A 12,367-nucleotide genomic window follows, 5' to 3' on the forward strand; every position below is an offset into this window, starting at 1 on the left:
TAAGTGGATCCCCTCTTCTTTATGTCAGCCCCTTAAATATCGGAACACTGCTATCATGTTATCCTAGTCCTTCTTTTCATTAGGCTAAAGGTAAAGGTTCCCCAGTCGTTCCTGACTCTAGGGGGCAGTGCTCATCTCTGTTTGAAAGCCAAAGAGCCAGCGCTGTCCGAAGACGTCTCCATGGTCATGTGGCCAGCATGACTAAATGCCAAAGGCGCACGGAACACTGTTACCTTCCCACCAAAGGTGGTCCCTATTTTTCTACTTGCATTTTTTAAAATATGCTTTTGAACTGCTAGGTTGGCAGAAGCCGGGACAAGTAACGGGAGCTCACCCCATTACGCGGCACTAGGGATTCAAACCGCTGAACTGCCGACCTTTCGATCAACAAGCTCAGCGTCTTAGCCACTGAGCCACCGTGTCCCTAAAGTAGTACTAATACTTCCGGTATAGCTCCTTGATATATGATGTTGCTGAAGTTATCTTGCTAGGTGGCCGTCCAATCTCTATTCAGATATCTTCCTTGAAGGAGAATCTCTCCAGACAATATGTTCCATTGTCCAATACTATCCGATTTAGGAAATTCCATGAAACATTTAGCTGAGATCTTGTTCCCCTATGATTTCCACTCATTAATCGTAACCTTCTGCTTTGTAACAAGGGATAAATTTGCTCCCTCTTTTACAGTGCAAGTCATCTGATATTTGAAGGTCAAGTTCGTGGTCAAGATCTTCTCACCATGATCGGGTCAAAAACTCTACTCCATTATTCCAAAATGCTAGAGACCCAAGCATGCATTCGAGGTAAAGAAAGGCAAGGCTCCAATTAAACTTCATAAGAAGAAGAGCTGCTGGAGAATGGAACCAATTACTTATAGAAACAGCGAAGTTTCATTCATCGGGATGTGTTCAAGAGAAAAGCAGATAACCAATCCGTGATTAAAGAAGCATTAGCAGGAACAAAATCTGGCTTTTTCAGGGGTCAAGGAGGAACTGGCTTTGAAAATGAAAAAAAACCCCCAAAGTTCTAGAGTTTTTCTTTCTTTTTTCCTTTACAGTAGTGGCCAAAATTGTGGAAACCTTTCGGGAAAAGTGTATTTTCTAAAACCAGCTAATCACACCACTTTTTTGGGGGAGAATAGTACCATAAAATTATATATCAATGGAAAGATAATTTAATCAAGAATGTACTGGAATGGCTTTTATGAAGGATTTGCTATTAGAATAGCAGTTACAGGATAAAGAAGAAAAGTGGAACCCGTAGAAAAAACGAGATCTACAAAAATGATCACCATAGAAAAAAAGAGATATGCAAAAATTATTACATGTCAGTTAATTCTTAATTGGGTAACCTTTAGCATGAATGATGGCCTTACAACGTCTTCCCATGGAGCGAACCAAGTCTTTGAGTTCTGCAGCTGTTCTAATGTGAAACCAAGATTGAATGATGGCTTCTGTGAACTGGGTTTTATTGCTGGGTCGCTTCTGACTAACTAGTTTCTTTAGTCGGCTCCATCGATTATCCATTGGGTTAAGGTCTGGGCTATTCCCAGGTCTTTCCAGCAGTGGAATAGGATTATCTTGAAACTCCCAAAAAAAAAAAAAAAAAAAGTGCTGTTATTAGCCATCAAACCTCAAAAATACATTTTTCCCAAAAGGTTTCCACAATTTTGGCCACTACTGTACATAGCAGACTGGCCTTTTGCAGAGGTTATCAGAGGTTCAGAGGAGGAGGAGGAGGGGAGGTTTAGGACTGTAAGGTCCTTAGTGCTCTCTGAACTGGGTGGTTTTCTTGCAGATGTTTCATTACCCAACTATAAATCATAAATAAATTTATAAATAAAGAAACTATAAACTATAAATAAATTTATACGGCATATAAATGGAACCAATGAACAATAATAAATAAATAACTAGGCAACATCATCAATGCTAGAAGGGAATGATGGAGGAGGAGGAGGAGGAGGTGGTGGTGGTGGAGGAGGATTATTGTCAGTCCTTGGTGCTCTCTGAGCTTGGTTGTTTTCTTGCAGACATTTCATTACCCAACTAGGTAACTGTTCTGTCCCCGTCTCACACACGCACACAAACAGTCAGCCAGGAGTTAAATAAAACTTGCAGACAATAAATTCCTTCGATAACAGGATTGGCAGCAACCCAGTAGCTGTTTGCCAAGAACTTTACTCACAGAGAACCAAAACAAATACACAATGCCACAGAATTGTCAAGTCCAGTCCGTATTAAATCCAAGGCAGGCAGATAACGTAGTTTCAGAGATAACAATGCGACTCACTAGTTGTTTAGTTTTGTCCGTCACAGAGCCTGAATGGCCACCACACCCCCCTTTTATCCCCTGTGGGGTGTGGTCCAGTGACTCAGCTTAATCTCTGGCACGCCTCCTTTTCTGCTGCGTGCGCTTGTCTCTCCAATGCTGGCGTGGATCCAGCCAAGACTTATCTCCATCACTGTCCGACTGCGACTGCTCGGCGATACCTGGCTCCTGGCCAATCTCTTCTCCTTCGGGAGACACCTGAGGCATTGCCAGAGTGGAGGGTCCTGGAGATGGAGGCCTGGCCAACTCCTCTCCTTCACTTTCGGAGCCTTCTCCCTCCGATAAGACGGGCTCGGGGGTCGGAGTCACAACAGTAACATGTTCAGTGCTACAAGGGAGCGGGGTTTGTTCTCTGTGTATAACAAAGTGGCTTGCCCTGTCAGTGTTCTTGGTGGTTCCTTCATTAAGCTGTTGTTTGCTGAACTGATAGTTCCTTACCTGGAGTATTGTATACTAGTTGGTGTTAAACTCTGCTTATTCAGCGTTGATTGCTGGCCAGTATGTCAGTGGTGGGATTCAAATTTTTTTACTACTGGTTTGGTGGGCGTGGCTTGGTGGGCGTGGTGTGGCTTGGTGGGCGTGGCTTGGTGGGCATGGCAGGGAAAGGATACTGTAAAATCTCCATTCCCACTCCACTCCAGGGGAAGGTTACTGCAAAATCCCCATTTCCTCCCGATCAGCTGGGACTCAGGAGGCAGAGAATAGATGGGGGCGGGGCCAGTCAGAGGTGGTATTTACCGGTTCTCCGAACTACTCAAAATTTCCGCTACCGGTTCTTCAGAACTGGTCAGAACCTGCTGAATACCCCCTCTGCAGTAGATGTTGTGGTCTTTCTGGCTTTCAGGCTGTCTCTTTTGAATGGTATGTAGATATTGTTTATCTCTATGTGCCGGTTGAGCTGGTTTGCTGAGTGTCACACTTACAGGAATTCTCCAGCATCTTTGGACTTGGCTTGGCCTAGGAAGCTCACAGTTTCTCAGTTGAAATCATGATGAAGTCTGCCCATGAGTTATGTAATTAAGGAGTTTTCTTATGTCTTCTGACTGCTAATTGGTATCCATGGATGTGTTCTGCTTGTTTGTCCTAAGTCAGGGATCTGCAACCTTAAACACTCAAAGAGCCATTTGGACCCACTTCCCACAGAAAAGAAAACACAGGGAGCAACAAAACTTTCCCTGTGCCTGACTATTTCTTGAGCGGCCACAAAACTAGCATATGTAGTTGAATTAAACCTTCTGTTTCCTTCTGAAACTTTTCTTTTCTTGGATTTATCCATGGCTGGTCTACCGGGGGTTAAAAAGCTCAATAAATCACATGCCGGGCAGGTGTCACACATTGGTGCCTGTGACGCATATTTTAAGTGACAGGGAGCTGCAACAGAGAGGTGAAAGAGCCACATGCAGCTCCAGACCTGCAGGTTGCTGACCCCTTTCCTAGGTAAAGGTAAAGGTTCCCCTTGTACATATGTGCTAGTCATTCCCAACTCTAGGGGGCATTGCACATTTCCGTTTCAAAGCCGAAGAGCCAGTGCTGTCTGAAGACGTCTCCATGGTCATATGGCCGGCATGACTCAACGCCAAAGGCGCACGGAACGCTGTGACCTTCCCACCAAAGATGGTCCCTATTTTTCTACTTGCTTTTTTTTACCTGCTTTCGAACTGCTAGGTTGGCAGAAGCTGAGACAAGGAACGGGAGCTCACCCCATTATGCAACACCAGGGTTTCGAACCGCTGAACCGCTGAACTTTCGATCAACAAGCTCAGTGTCTTAGCCACTGAGCCAGTGGTGGGTTCCTCCCGGTTTGGTCCGGTTTGGCCGAGCCAGTAGCGGTGACGATATGACGTCACCGAACCGGTTCTCCCCCCTGCCCTCCCACCCCCCCACGTTATTCTTACCTTTTATTTGGTCCCACCCCCAATCTATTGCTGCCTCCTGAGTCCCAGCTGATGACTAGAGGGAAAAAAACTATTTAAACTCTTGCCGCAGGGCTTCAAAGGGCCGCCCTACAGCTGATCAGTATTAAAAGAAAACAAATGAGTTGGGTCGTAAGTGCGAGGACTTGGTCGTAAGTGTGAGGACCATCCAGAAATGACTCTGACCAGCTAGCCACGCCCACCTAGTCACATGACCTCCAAGCCACACCCACAAAATAAGCCACGCCCACAGAACCGGTAGTAAAAAAATTTAGAACCCACCCCTGCCCTGAGCCACCTACATAGTGGATTGTCCTGCATAGTGGCTATTACAATCCTTACGCTGTATCTTGTAGATGATTGTATGTCAGCTACAATACATGAAACCCTCAACTTACAATCATTCATTTAGGAACCGTTGAAAGTTACAACGGCACTGAAAAAAGTGGCTTCTGACCATTTTTCACACATGTCACATCCAGCAATTATGTGGTCGAACTGAACGGAACTGAACTGTATGCTACTCTCTCGTACTCTGTATTTTCGTCCGCAGGTTCCATTTCTTACTTTTTCTCAGGCTCATATCGGGGCTTACACAAGCCTCCATGTAACCATCTCTGGCCACTGCATTCTACATATCCTGATATATTCTGAATACTTTTCTCTCTCTCTTTTTTTTTTCCCACCCCAGCCAGTTTCTCTTTGATATACAAAGGTTACAGCGGGGAGCACGAAAGGAAAGATTGAAGGAGGTGGGAAGGGAGAACAAGGCCAGCGCGCAGAAAGCAATAATTAAGATGTTGCTTGATGAAAATGACAATTATTTCCCCTTCGTCTCTGACATCCCGCTTTTGAACAGGTGTCTGGCCGCCTTTCAAATAGTGCAGGCGTAATTCAACCAATTAGCTTTCCCTCGGATCAAAGAGAACCGATGGCCGGCCGTGACAGCACTGGGATCTGGGTAAGTCAACTCATGTATTAATTGCAGTTGCTTCTCTACCCAGGAATGTGAAGATCAGAGGCAACTTGCCCTTCAAAAGGGCAAGTTGCAAGCCGCCTGTTGTTTCGGGATGAGATGCCTGTGAAGAGTGCGGTAAACCCAGCAAAGGAGTTACACAGCACGACGAAGCTCGGCTCAACCCTTAATTGTTCTTGGTAGATCTCTCTGGCTGAGCCCTCCTGCCTATCCGAGAAGTTACAGTAGTGGCCAAAATTGTGGAAACCTTTCGGAAAAAGTGTATTTTCTAAAACTAACTAATCACACCACTTTTTTTTTTTTTTGGAGTAGTGCCATAAAATTTATATATCCATAGAAAGATAATTTTATCAAGAATGTCATGCAATCACTTTGATGAAGGATTTGCTATTAGAATAGCAGTTACATTAGAAAGAGGAAAAGGGAAACACGTAGAAAAAAAAAGAGATATACAAAAATGATCACCATAGATATGCAACAATTATCACCATGTCAGTTAATAGTTGGGTAACCTTTAGCATGAATTACGGCAGAGGTGAAATCCAGCAGGTTCTAACAGGTTCTGGAGAACTGGTAGCGGAAATTTTGAGTAGTTCGTAGAACCGGTAGCGGAAATTTTGAGTAGTCTGGAGAACCGGCAAATACCACCTTTGGCTGGCCCCGGAGTGGGGTGGGAATGGAGATTTTGCAATCTGCTTCCCCCACAGGAATGGGGAGGGAAGGATTTTGCAGTATACTTCCCCTGCCACGCCCACCAAGCCACGCCCACAGAACCGGTAGTAAAAAAAAATTGGATTTCACCACTGAATTGCGGCCTTACAACGTCTTCCCACGGAGTGAACCAAGTCTTTTAGTTCTGCAGCTGTTATCATGGGAAACCAAGATGGAATGATGGCTTCGATTAACTGGGTTTTATTGCTGGGTCACTTCTGACTAACAAGTTTCTTTAGTCGGCTTCATAGATTTTCCATTGGGTTAAGATCTGGGCTATTCCCAGGCCATTCCAGCAGTGGAATAGGATTATCTTGAAACTACCCCCAAAAAAGTGGTGTTATTAGCCATCAAACCTCAAAAATACACTTTTCCCAAAAGGCTTCCACAATTTTGGCCAGCACTGTACACTCGGCCATCAACACAGCCAGCTGACAGGATCCGCGTCATTTTTTCTTCTTCCCAGAATTAATTGGCAGGGCTGTCCTTTGCCACATATCCCACTGGTAATAAACAACCTGAATCTTTTGTCATCCCCGACAAACCAGAGCGCGAACACAACACACACACACATAAACACACACACACACACAAGCGTGCTCGCACACAGGTGCACGCTTCATCGTGTGAAGTGTTCATACCATTTTGTAAGGCCTTGGTAAGACCGCACTTGGAAAATTATATCCAGTTTTAGTTGCCACGATAAACAAAATAATAATGTTGAGACTCTTGAAAGGGTGCTGTTCTGTCCCCCCACCTCACATAGGCAGACACACGAGCAAAAGACGTCTACCAGTAATTTATTTTTACAAGCCGACCTGAATCCCTTTGGCAGATAAAAATTCTGGCAGCTACTTTCCAAATGCCTGCCAAGTTTCTTATCACTTCCAGAAACAGGAGTCAGCGTATCTGTAGTCCGTTGCTGGGGCAACCAAGAGTTCAAGGAGTAGTCAGAAGTCATTCACAAAGTCCAGGCCTTAATTCCGAAAAATATCCCATCTGAAGCTTACGATATGCAGTTTTTGTCCGTCACAGAGCCTGCAGAGCAACCCCACCCACTTTTATCCCCTGTGGGGTGTGGCTCAGTGACTCAGCAATCTCTGGCCCTTCCACACCTCTTCCTTTGCTGCGCATGCCTCTCCCTCTGATGCTGCCTGGGATCAATCCAAGATTGATCTTCATCACTCCCTATTAGTGGGTGCTCCGACGTGCCTTCCTCCTGGCCTTCAGCTGGAACCTGAGGCGTTGCCAGAAAGGAGGGTCCTGGAGAGGGAGGCCTTGTCGGTTCCTCCCCATCACTTTCAGAGTCACCTTCCTCCGTGAGGACAGGCTCGGGAGCCGGAGTCACAACAAGTGCAGAGAAGAGCAACCAAGAGGATTAGGGGACCGGAGGCTAAAATATATGAAGAACAGTTGCTGGAATTGGGTATGTCTAGTTTAATGGGGAGACATGTTAGCAGTCTTTTAATATTTGAGGGGCTGTCACAGACAAAGGTGATGGTGTTTAACTTATTCTCCAAAGCATCAGAAGGCAGGACAAGAAGTAATGGATGGAAACTCATCAAGGAGGACAGCAACCAGCTGAAATACTCCCGGTTCAGACCGGATCGCCCGATCCGGTAGTGATGGCGGCGGGTGATTCGGAAAACCATATAAATCAAATCAAAGGCATATAAATCAAAAAAAAAAAACAAAAAAAAAACCGGTAGCAAAAATCCCTGCCCTACCCCCCCAATGCCCAGTTGAGCCGCACAATCATCAGAGACTTTTTAAAAAAAATTTAAAAGCATTTTTTCTACAACCACTTTGGCCGAAAAAATGCTTTTAAAAGTAAAAAAAAAAAAAAAAAAAAGCCTCTGATGATCGCACGGCTCAGCTGGGATCATCAGAGGCTTTTAAAAGCATTTTTTCTACAACCTCTTCGGCCAAAGAGGTTGTACAAAAAATGGTTTTAAAAGTTTTTTTTTAAAAAAAAGTTGGCCACACCCATTCAGTCGTATTACCCCACCACCACCAAGCCATGCCCACAGAACCGGTAGTAACAAATTTACATTTCACCACTGACAACAACCTAAAACAAACAAAGGTGCAGTAAATTAAAATACTTCCTACGGTGCAGCGATCCAGTTTTGGCAGACTATTATACATTCTGTTCATACATAAAAGGCATTAACAAGACGATATAACAAAGGAAGTGTGCTCCTTTTCAGTAAATGGTGTATCGATTGCATTGATTTTCGGCATTTCGTGGGTATTTGGGGGATATGAACCCTTGTCCTCGTATATTCCTTTTCTTTTTCTAAGCATTAATTTGGAAAAGAAAAGATTTGTCTCTATACAATGCCTGCCAGGCCAGAAAGAAAATTGCAGGTTTTTTGTTTTAAAAAAAGTGGCTTAAATAAGAGCTAAATTAATGGCAAGATAAGGTTAGGATAACTTGATAAGTCACATGGATTTCACATTAAAGAAGCTTGTTTCGGTTTCAGCTTCTTCAACCTCCTCTCCTATTTATTGGAGAAAAGTTCAAAATCGTAACGATTTCTACATGGTAATGATCGAGAGGTGTAAGCGGTTGTTTTCAGATTAGCTACATCCACACAACTCCCTTGACCTCATTACTGAATTAATCCCTACACCATACATCAAAAATACAAACTAGGGCAGGGATCTGCAACCTTAAACACTCAAAGAGCCATTTGGACCCGATTCCCACAGAAAAGAAAACACCGGGAGCCACAAAACCCTTCCCGTGCCTGACTAATTCTTGAGCAGCCACAAAACTAGGATATGTAGTATGTAGTTGCATTAAATGTTCTGATTTCTTCTGAAACTTTTCTTTTCTTGGATTTATCCATGGTTGGCCTACCGGGGGTTGACAAGCTCAATAAATCGTGTGCCGGTGGGTGTTCGGTCCCCGTCCCACACGCACACACACCAACAGACGTCCAAGAGTTAAAGACCAAACCAGCCGACAAAATCCTTTTCCTTATGATAACGGAACTTGGCAGCAACCTAGTGGCTGCCTGCCAAGAGTTTATTACTTACGAAGGAAAGAGATAACTTCTCTCCGTTTCTGGTACATCAAAGTAAAATGCTCAATAATTACAGAGTCAATCAAGTCCAAAGATAATCCAGCAAAGTCTATAGCAAAAGTCCGGCAATGCAGAATGGCGTGGAAGCTTTCAGCTTTGTTCGTCACAAGGCTTGACTGGCCACCACGCTCCCTTTTATACCCTGCGGGGTGTGGTCCAGTGACTCAGCCTAATCTCGGGCACGCCTTTTCTTCTGTTGCACGCGCTTATCTCTGCGATGCTGGCGTGGATCCAGCCAAGACTCATTACTCTCATCACTGTCCACCTGTGGCTGCGTGGACGTGCTTGGCCCCGGCCCTATCTCTTGCCCTTCGGCGGACACTGAAGGCATTGCCAGAGAGGAGGGTCCTGGAGAGGGAGGCCTTGCCAACTCCTCTCCTTCACTCTCGGAGTCCTCTCCTGCCGATAACACAGGCTCAGGTAACGGAGCCACAACAGAGGGTATCACACATTGGCGGTTGTGATGCATATTTTGAGTGACAGGGAGCCACAGCAGAAGGGTGAAAGAGCCACATGTGGCTCCAGAGCTGCAGATTGCTGACCCCTGAACTAGGAGAAATGGTTGGCTTCCCATAAACCAGCCCAACCCCTCAAATGAAGGTCACAATAAACTAAGCTTAACATGTTCTCAGAATAACAGAGTTGGAAGGGACCTTGAAGGTCTTCTAGCTAGCCCAACCTCTGCTCAGGCAGGAGACCAAATGGTTGTCCAAATTCTTCTTGAAAACCTCCAATGATGGAGAACCCATAACTTCTGGAGGCAAGCCGTAGCACTGTTTATTGTTCTCACTGTCAGAGACTGGAGGCTAAAATATATGAAGAATAGTTGCAGGAATTGGCTATGTCTGTTGTTGTTTTTAGTTGCGAAGTCGTGTCTGACCCATCACGACTCCATGGACAACATTCTTCCAGGAATGTCCTCTTCCATCCTCTGGAGTCCATTTTAGCTCCCACCTTCTGCTTCAGTGACTCCATCCAGCCACCTCATTGTCTGTTGCCCCCTTCTTCTTTTGCCCTCAATCTTTCCCAGTGGGTATGTTTAGTTTGATGAAAAGAAGGATGAGAGGTGACATGATAGCAGTCTTCCAATATTTGAGGGGCTGCCCCAAAGAAGAGGGAGTCAAGCTATTCTCCAAAGCACCTGAAGGCAGGACAAGAAGCAACAGATGGAAACTCATCAAGGAGAGAAGCAACCTAGAACTAAGGAGAAATTTCCTGACAGTGAGAACAATTGATCAGTGGAACAACTTGCTTCTAGAAGTTCTAGGTGGTCCAACATTGGAAGTTTTTAAGAAGAGACCGGACAGCCATTTGTCTGAAACGGTATGGGGTCTCCTGCTTCAGCAGGAGGTTGGACTAGAAGACCTCCAAGGTCCCTTCCAACTCTGTTATTCTGTTAAGAGCCCTTATATTGCTTTTTTGTAGGGCTGCAAATTATAGTTTGAAACTGTAAATTAATATTGTAGTTGCAAGAGAGGCCAATGTTGACACTCGAAACATACTGAATGTCAGGATGGCATGATCTTTTTCCTGGGTGGCTACGACAATTTTTCTCATTTCTGAAAAACTCTGACGCCGGCAATGATGATAGGAAGAATTTCCTCTTCGGATTCGTTTTAATTTGGCCCCCTTTTTTTTTTCATTAAAATTTAAGTGAGTTTTGTTTCAGAGTAGTGGACTGTGAAACTAAGACGGGAAGATTAGACTGGAGGAGAGCTTTGTATGAAATATGACTATGACAAGGGTTTGCTGCTAGTTTGTGATGTGTGAAATGAAATCTCTACTCAATGTGCCTAGACAACGCAATTAGTGTTGGACTACAATGCTGCGAGGCACTTGTGGTCTTCCTTCCTTCCTTCCTTCCTTCCTTCCTTCCTTCCTTCCTTCCTTCCTTCCTTCCTTCCTTCCTTCCTTCCCTCCCTCCCTCCCTCCCTCCCTCTTTCTTTCCTTCCTTCCTTCCTTCCTTCCCTCCCTCCCTCCCTCCCTCCTTCTTTCTTTCCTTCCTTCCTTCCTTTTTCTTTCTTTCTCTCTTTGTCTATCTTTCTTTCTTTCTCTTTCCCTCTCGTTCCTCCCTCCCTCCCTTCATCTCCCAAACTTCTGCCTTTCTCCTTCCTTCTTTCCTTCTTAACTTCCTCCTTCCTTCATCTTTTCCCCTCACTTCTGCCTTTCTCCTTCTTTCCATCCTTTCTCTTTTCTTTTTGTCTGTCTTCCTTTCTTCCCCTTTCTTCCCCTTCCTTCTTTTCTTCCTTCCTTCCTTCCTTCCCTCCCTCCTTTCTTTCTTTCTTTCTTTCTTTATCTTTCTTTCTTTCCCTTTCCTTCCTCCCTCCCTCCATCTCCCAAACTTCTGCCTTTCTCCTTCCTTCTTTCCTTCTTAACTTCTTCCTTCCTTCATCTTTTCCCCTAATTTCTGCCTTTCTCCTTCTTTCCATCCTTTCTCTCTTCTTTTTCTGTCTTCCTTTCTTCCCCTTCTTCCCCTTCCTTCCTTCCTTCCTCCTTTCCCTTCCTTCCTTCCTTCCTTCCTTCCTTCCTTCTTTCTTTCTTTTTTCTTTCTCTATTTCCCTCTCCTTCCTCCCTCCCTCCCTTCATCTCCCAAACTTCTGCCTTTCTCCTTCCTTCTTTCCTTCTTAACTTCTTCCTTCCTTCATCTTTTCCCCTCACTTCTGCCTTTCTCCTTCTTTCCATCCTTTCTCTCTTCTTTTTGTCTGTCTTCCTTTCTTCCCCTTCTTCCCCTTCCTTCCTCCTTTCCCTTCCTTCCTTCCTTCCTTCCTTCCTTCCTTCCTTCCTTCCTTCCTTCCTTCCTTCCTTCCTCCCTCCCTCCCTCCCTCCCTCCCTCCCTTCGTAAACAGGATCAGCCTGAAAAACAGAGGGCCAGGCTCTATGACTCAAATTTGGCAGACAATCTCTCCCCCCCTCACACTCCTTTAAGAAGGAGAGGAAAATTACAACTGAATGATGGGGTCTCTGTCTCACCTCCCCAGGAGTTTCATGTCAGTGTAGAATTATATACAGAATATAACCACAGACCGTAGCTTGAAGGAATTGATAAGGAAGCCCAGCTGAATTGCAGACTTATTTTATGGCCCGACCTGAATGAACTAAATCTTGGATGCTGCAGAGAAAGCATCACTCCCTCTTTCATATCACTTGTGCACAGCTTGACATAAAGCAGTGTGATACACACACACACACACACACACACACACACACACACACAGAGAGAGAGAGAGAGAGAGAGAGAGAGAGAGAGAGAGAGAGAGAGAGAGAGAGAGGGAGAGAGGGAGGGAGAGAGGGAGAGAGAGAGAGAGCTCTCCTTCCTGCAAGGGCTTGTTAAGATCCTGGTTGGT

This window comes from Pantherophis guttatus, chromosome 5 (genome assembly GCF_059756535.1).
Source record: "Pantherophis guttatus breed Tessera chromosome 5, ASM5975653v1, whole genome shotgun sequence".
NCBI lineage: Eukaryota > Metazoa > Chordata > Lepidosauria > Squamata > Colubridae > Pantherophis > Pantherophis guttatus.